This window comes from Strongylocentrotus purpuratus, unplaced genomic scaffold (genome assembly GCF_000002235.5).
Source record: "Strongylocentrotus purpuratus isolate Spur 01 unplaced genomic scaffold, Spur_5.0 spur5_scaffold_21, whole genome shotgun sequence".
Lineage (NCBI taxonomy): Eukaryota > Metazoa > Echinodermata > Echinoidea > Camarodonta > Strongylocentrotidae > Strongylocentrotus > Strongylocentrotus purpuratus.
In genome coordinates this window covers 28,180,472-28,188,279 of record NW_022145607.1, presented here as the reverse complement: position 1 = coordinate 28,188,279, position 7,808 = coordinate 28,180,472, and positions in this window count along the sequence as shown.

Genomic DNA, 7,808 nt, shown 5'->3' with positions numbered 1-7,808 from the left:
CGGATTATTCCCCTCATACAGTTCCAGCCATAGACGTGTGTATTACAAATAAGATTTACGCTACTGAGTAGATTTATCATTTTTAATAAGTGTCATGATAACCCATAAAAATTGACGATGGGATTTACACTAAATTTGAATTATAAAATGCCAATTTAATCATATGAATTCATTAAAAGCATATGTTTATTATGTTCTCACATATTACTGAAGGTTGCAAAAATATGAATTATCAAAAAAATATATATCTTATTACAATGTTTGTCGCCATTATTGAATTCATATGTACTTTGTTTATGTTTAAATATGTTCATATTGAAACGGAAATAAATAAATACAAATCGAATCAAAAGCTTTGTCTTTCGTTTCGTTGAAATATTATAAAATGATGGAGGAGAGAGTTATGTTATCCATATTTTAGCAAATTTTTCGTTCCTTAATTTGCATAATTACTATGGTTGCCCTACCCGAACAGTAGAAGCATTAAATGTATAATATTAATATCCCACTTATGAATGCAAAGAAATTGACTATTTACGTTGTTTGGACAGATATACATAAATAAACAAATAAGAGTTCCATAAAAATGTCGGGATAGGGGAGTCGAGTGAGAGAGACAGAAAAGAAGGAAACTGGGGAAAGTAACAGATAAAGAAATTTGATTTGGAAGAAAAGGGAGAGACAGGAAAATAAAGATAGAGAAGGGGGAGGATCGGGGGATAAAGAAAGAGAGAGACAGAGAAACAGAGAGACAGACAGATATAAAGAGAGACACAGAGAGGGGGATTACATGAAAGCGAAAGAAAAAAAAGGGATTGAAGAAATAAACTAATATTCTCGTCACAAAATAGCAGTCAAGACTAAAAAGAACCATATGCCAATTATAAACGTGTTTTTTAACGGAATAAGTCATAATCTTTCCAGTTGGTTACTTAATCGTATAGAATCCAACCAAAACATTTAAGATGTCAAATTAATTATAGTCAAACTGACCATTTGTAGATGAAAGGGGTTTATTTCACGAACATAACCCCCGACATTTCGTGAGTGAAGGGGAATGTTTTCACAGAAGGTCAGGTAACGCGGCAACCTGACCTGACGCGATGACCCGATGGTTCAAAGTAAGCCACTCAAAGGGTGTTTGAATCAAAGAATAACCGGGGAAAAGAAATACTCTCATCACAAAATAGCAGTCAACAATGCATAAAGTCTTTATGCCAATTATACAACCGTTTTAGACGGAATAATTATTTTATATTTCCAGTTGATCAGTGATCGTATAAAGTCCGGTACTTTGAGTCCGTTATCTGATCAATCCAACAGAAAACTTTAAGATGCCAAATGGTCAAGCTGACCCTTTCGTTCTTTGACGGGTGATTAAGAGGCTAGTCAAGTTGAAAGAGGGACTTCTAATCTGATGTTTTTATGATGGAGTTGTTTTAGATGTCGATTTTGCGAAGGTTCATACTTCCCAAAATTACGAAAAATGAAATATGGTTCGTAATTCCGAATATGAAATAGGGTTCTTAATTCCGAAGGTTCGTAATTCCAAGAGTGAAAATAGGATTCATAATTCCAAAGGCCGTAATGTAAATGAAATAAGGGTCATAATACCGAAAAATGAAAAAAGGTATAATATAATTCAGAAAATGAAGAAGAAAAAAAAGGTCGTAATTCAGAAAATAAGAAGTAGAAAGATTCAGGGGAAATTTGAAATGGGGTCAATATGTGATATCATCGTCTAGTGGGATGATTGACCTCTTGGCCTTTTGCCAAACAATTCATGGGTGGATCCAGGGATCGAAAGGGCGTTTCTATCCACCCCCGCCCTGCCCCTCGTGAACAAAGAAGGAATACGAAAATAAGAGGAAGGTGGAGAGTGAAGAGGAGAAGATTAAATGAAGAAGGTGAATAATTATGTTTTTGCTCTAGATTGACCCCGTGTCTTTACAGGTAGGGGTCTCTTTAAGACCACCAGGATGGGTGGGGATGACTTGTGGAGGGAGCCCCCCCCCCCTCCCTCGTGCCAGTGTTAGAATTTTTTCACATTAAAACAAAATTGTCCCTCCTGGAACTCTATCGTATATAGGCAAAAATTACTGTCTACAAATACCCAGCAATCAATATTCCCAGGTCCACGCGGCTTACGGCTAAGCTTAACGTCGAAGTTTGACCGCGGCAATTATTCTTTTACTTGAAAGACAATGGCCTCATTAATATTCCGGCCCATCAAGTAAATTCCTTACACGTGGACAATGGGATGGAAAATAAAAGAGAAATATTTACTTCCTCTTTGCCGTCATTTCTTTGAGATGGGTGTGCGTGATCTTTGTCAAAAGAGTTATGAAAAAAGGGTTAAATTGAAGATAAATTCGAAGATTATCTTTGAAAGACATACTTAAGTATTTGACTCTTTCACTCATTTTGAGTAAAAACGCAAGAATGACCAAAAAGCCGACATTAACTAATTAACGAGTGGAATCTAAAGAGAACGAAGAGAGCGGGAAACAAAATGCCTTTAACTCTATTTCACATACTTTTCAGGTTATTGTTTTCAATACTAATGCTCCAGCGTAAGTAAGGACATATAGATACTACCTTTTATTTCTTTGACACATTTTGTACATAAATTAAAGCAGAATTAGCTGAATTTCTTGCTGAAATACATGGATCATTAATGACTCAGACTGATGTTTTCACGGGCCCTTCCCCCCTTACACCCAAACCCAGATTGGATGACAGTGAAAATGGCGTTAGTAATGCAAAATAATAAAAGGGGGAGAAATACGAAATGAAAATATTACAATGATATACCGCTATTGTATAGTGCATATCACATATGATATAAAGTCTCTTTACGGTTAAAAAGGAATTTAATATTATAACCCCGGCTTTTTTGTAAAGCTCCAGCAATGGTAGCTCAGTGCATTCAAGGAATAAATCCTACCAGATACCCACAAAATATACCTGGGTCGAGTGTGGTAAATGTAGATTAATGTCTTTTTAACGGATGTTGGTGCTGTGGCAGGGATTCGAACCGCGTACCTCGTATTTCACAGTCCGAACACGCATTCCCTTGATCACAACACCGCTACAAATGACCATTCTACCGTGAGAGGCGTTTATCCTATATTTGTTAAAACGGCGGGTTTAGCACTCAAAATCTATCCGAGTTATTAGAATATTACAACTTGACCGAAAAAAAAACATGTTAGAGGGTTCAGTGAACAAGTTATAAGTCTAAGTATAAGCGAGCGTTGAAGGTGATGCTTCCTTTTTCATAATCATAATTAGTTGAATAAATTCGAATATCATCTAAACGCCCCTGTCACACCACCAAACTGACTCCGAATCGACTCCTCATCGACCCGGCGCTTGGTCATTCAGGGCAATCGGGGGTAATATAATTTTGATCGGTCTTTTGTTGTGGGTCTGATGTCAGTCTCGTTGATGCGACCGGCGTATTGCCCTGGCTTGTTTATCGCATGTAAGAGCGATGCAAATAATATCATTTATTATTCTGTCTACAAGCGGCCTTTGCACGCTTCGTGACGTTAACTGTTGTATCACTCACATTATCATTCTCATAATAACGATCACACTAATTGCAGGTACGGTACGATGGGCATGATGGTGAAATAAATTAATACATCATGTGATGCGATCCGTTAAAAATAACGTTTAATCTCTCCCTTCCTCTCCCTTTCTCCAGTTCTCTCTCAATTTTCCCTTCCCAATCTCCCCAATCTCCCCAATCTCCCCCTTTCCCCTCTCTATCCCTATTCCCCGTCTCCCCCTCCACCCCCTCTCTGTCTCCCTCCCTCTTCCTCCATTTTCCTCCCTTTCATTATTTCTTTCATGGGTGCTGAAATTGGAAACGCTCGCAAGCTTTACCGCTTTAAAACTGTACCTCAAGTTGTTGGAATAATTTCAAATAACAACTGTCTCTTCAAATACCGAACCTTCATGACAATAAACTCCCCTCAGTTGACAATTCTCACCTCATTACTAACACCCTCTCGTGACGTACCGTCGTCAAGTACCCCCCCCCCCCACCTCTCCCACCAACACCACCACCACCAACACTAACTGGCCATCGCATCAAAATCGCTTTGCTCAGGTGATCTAAGTACTTGAAGCCAACACGATGACATCAGACTCGCTTATCAGGTCACTTTTGCTCGTCGAATATCTGTCTTTTAAAAATAAATGAGCAATCTTTTGCTTTCTCTTTTGCGCCACAGAGTGCAGTTCCTCACATGAACGTATTCCTGATTGCTAGCGAATCAAATTGGAACAGAACAGCAACAAAGGAAGCCACTTCACTACATTCGCATCCGAAAATTCAGAATGACAATATTCAACCTTGACTAGAAACATGATTAAATTGTGAATCACCTCGGTGCACGCACTCACGATTTCGACCGAGAAACATGATTGACGAACAGAAGAGGATTTTTCAATTGAATTCAAGCGTCGCAAAAACCGTCTTTGAATAATCCCAATATAGTTGACCTCCATAACAACTTCGCGGTAAACACGTTCACAAATTAACTACATTCCCATCCGAAAATTCAGAATGATAATATTCAACTCATCTCGAAACATGATTACTTGTGAAACATCTTGGTGTACGCACGCAAGATTTAGGTCATGTATATACTATTGACGAACAGAAGAGGATGTTTTAATTGAACTCAAGCGTCGTCGAGAAATAATCACAATAGTTGGCCTCCATTATAAATTCGAGGAATATAAAAGCCTTCACAAATTAACTTCTTTCCCATTCGAGAATTCAGAATGATAATATTCAATTTTGACTTGAAACATGATTAAATTGTGAAACATCTCGGTGTACGCACTCAAAATTTCGACCAGGTAAACAACATGATTGCAAAAGAGAAGAGGATCGTTCTATTGAACTGAAGCGTCGCAAAGATCATCAACGGATAAAAATCACCACAGTTGGCGTCCGAGGTAAAGCGTTCACAAACTACATGTATTTTCATTCCCATTCGAGAATTTGGAATAATATTATTCAATTTGGACTCGAAACAATGACTAAATTGTGAAACATCGCGATGCACGTACTCAAGATTTCAACCAATTAACAACATGATTGTTCATCGGAAGAGGATCTTTCAAGCGACGCAAAAAAAAGATCACCTACGAATAATCACAAAAGTTTCCCTCCATTACAACTTCACGGTAAAAGCGCTCGATCGCAAACGGTACTGACGTCTAATTTTGTAATGATGTTAAGCGTTTCCATACAGATAATGTCCGAGTTTGAAGCAACACTTCATTTTTCGTACGGCTGAGTTTACTATGAAATCCCTGGACTAATCATCTTCGACACTTTGTATTAGACGATTTTCATTCCTACATGGTGTAAAATCTTTAATTTCCACATTGCCGTGAACTTGAGCTCTCTTTATAGTCTACACAGTGAAACTGGAATTCTCCGATATCGTTTACAACATATGGCCTCTGGAGCAATATCGCCTAAAGGTAATTATTTTTTTCTCAAAAAATGTTTCAAAATATTGATACTCTGAGAATTTAAGGTAAATGTCTGCTAGGCCTACATGTACATGAGACCCCCATTAATATTTACACTCTTATGCACTGGCTTTATAATCTCGTCAGTAGACAAAATAAAACTCAAAAGGGCTTAATTAAGGAATTGATTCATACTTTGGTAATGCATGATAAGGAGCTGTTTAGGAGAAACCGTGGGGGAAATTACGGTGAAAAGAATTTTCAGAAATGCTCACAACTTGGGCACCCCCATCTCTAATAATTGTCTACGTGGTATAGCTAGATAATGGTGATGTTCAAAATTTCCCAAACAAAAAGAAACACCTCATACCATTTGATCTTTGAGCAAAATTTTAGGTATCACGGTATCTAAAATAACTTTAATTTGTATTCATAAAAAAACATCAGACGTCGGACCCTCATACATTTGGCGAAATAAAGCGAGTGAAAAGGGAAAGATATAGATTAGTTTTCCAAAATTATGTGCCCTCCACCTCTATCACCACTTCCTCCCCGAATCAATACCCATATCAACCGTACAACATTGGTATAAATATGATCAAATCATCATAGAAGTATTTGAATTACATGCTTCGTGACGGTTGGATTTTTCATTATACTCGTATAAGTATTGTTTTCAACGTACATGCATAAGTATGATGTATCTTGACATTCTTGGTCAATCACGAATGCAATGCACATGGAAAGGCATTGAAAGAAATAATAATATTAGCAGTAGGAAGTCTGGTTACATGTCAGTTTATTCTAGTAACTAAATCACATCAAATATTTGCACTATATTTGGCCAATACAGTGCTATGAACCAATGTCAAATGGGGTTTGAAATTTCGTCTAAATGCCACCCGAATAAAATTCCTTATTATTATTATGGTTTGATTACATTATGTTTGATTCATTTCCAAACCAAAATCATTATTGTCTTTTTTTAACGTTTTATGATTTCAAGAAATTTCCAAACTTTCAAATGCCAGTACCTGAGAATGACACCGTTTGGGTTAAGCATTTTAGTGTAATAACCCTTTTTATTGCATGAACATATATTGCAATATGTTCGAAAAAGTATAAATTAAAGATTTAGCCAGTTACTCTATTGGTTATTGTGCCAAAACATAAATTTAATTTCTTGAAAATGTGTTTTTAGTGCGTTACACCATAATATACCATAAGAGGGAGTCCAACATTATCATAATAGCACATTAATTTTTTTTTTTTTTTGAAATACACCACTAGGTTTTTTCGTCGGATGTCTTATTTTCCAATACACTTTAAATAAATAATTCAGAAAACAAAACCATATTTCAATAGTCAATATAACAAGACTGAATTAAGGAATAAAACGATACCACAATTCTAAAACCCTCCTGACACACCCGCCCCTATTTAGGTTTTTCTGTATTTTGGTGGTGGTGGTAGTTATTTTACGTGACTGCTAAGAAAGCACAAATGATTGAAAGTAAGCAACCAGACGGCCGGCGGCTTTAGGTCCTCTCCGAGGGACCTGGTAATGAGGATTTATGCCTTACCAAAGGGCACTAGCGCATCGCCTTGGTTTCGAACCCGGGATACCGGATTACGAGACCACTGCTCTACCGACTGAGCTATCGCGCCTCCTCATCTCATTATTTAGAAGGTAATCTGCAAAAGAAAATTTAAAAAGCAAAGCAAAAAGTTATTGAATTCGAAAGAGGCACAAGAGGACGACTATATGAGCGCAGGTGAGAAGGTCGTTAAATAAGAAACCTTTCTCAATACGAAGGACAGGACATAATTATACAAACGTAATGAAAATAATTCAGTGTACTTTATCTTGGATTCAAAGTGCCCCTTTAATGGGTTCAACACAACTATCGATGGCCTTTTAGGCAAAGATAGGGAAATTATCCCCTCAGATGTCTCGAGGAACTTATTCAGTTCAAGTAATATTCTTAACTCCCCTCTGTTTCAATTACTTTATGCTACTCTAATTCTCATCATCCATCCCTTCCAATTTCTACTCCATATTTCTGTAACCCCTTTGTGTCCGCTCATCATGGCATGATGTTTCATGAATGCTTACGGTTGCAAAAAATGTATTTTCGTACTGCACTCTTGTTATGGGGTGTTCTACAGCTATTACTCTCCGGTAATTGTACATTGAATCGTAGTAATGAAGGGCTTATCGTTCCCTCGGGTTTTCGCATCGGGTTGGGTTGCCGGTTTAGACGACCTGTCACAAAAAACATGCCCCTATATGCACGAAAGGTCGG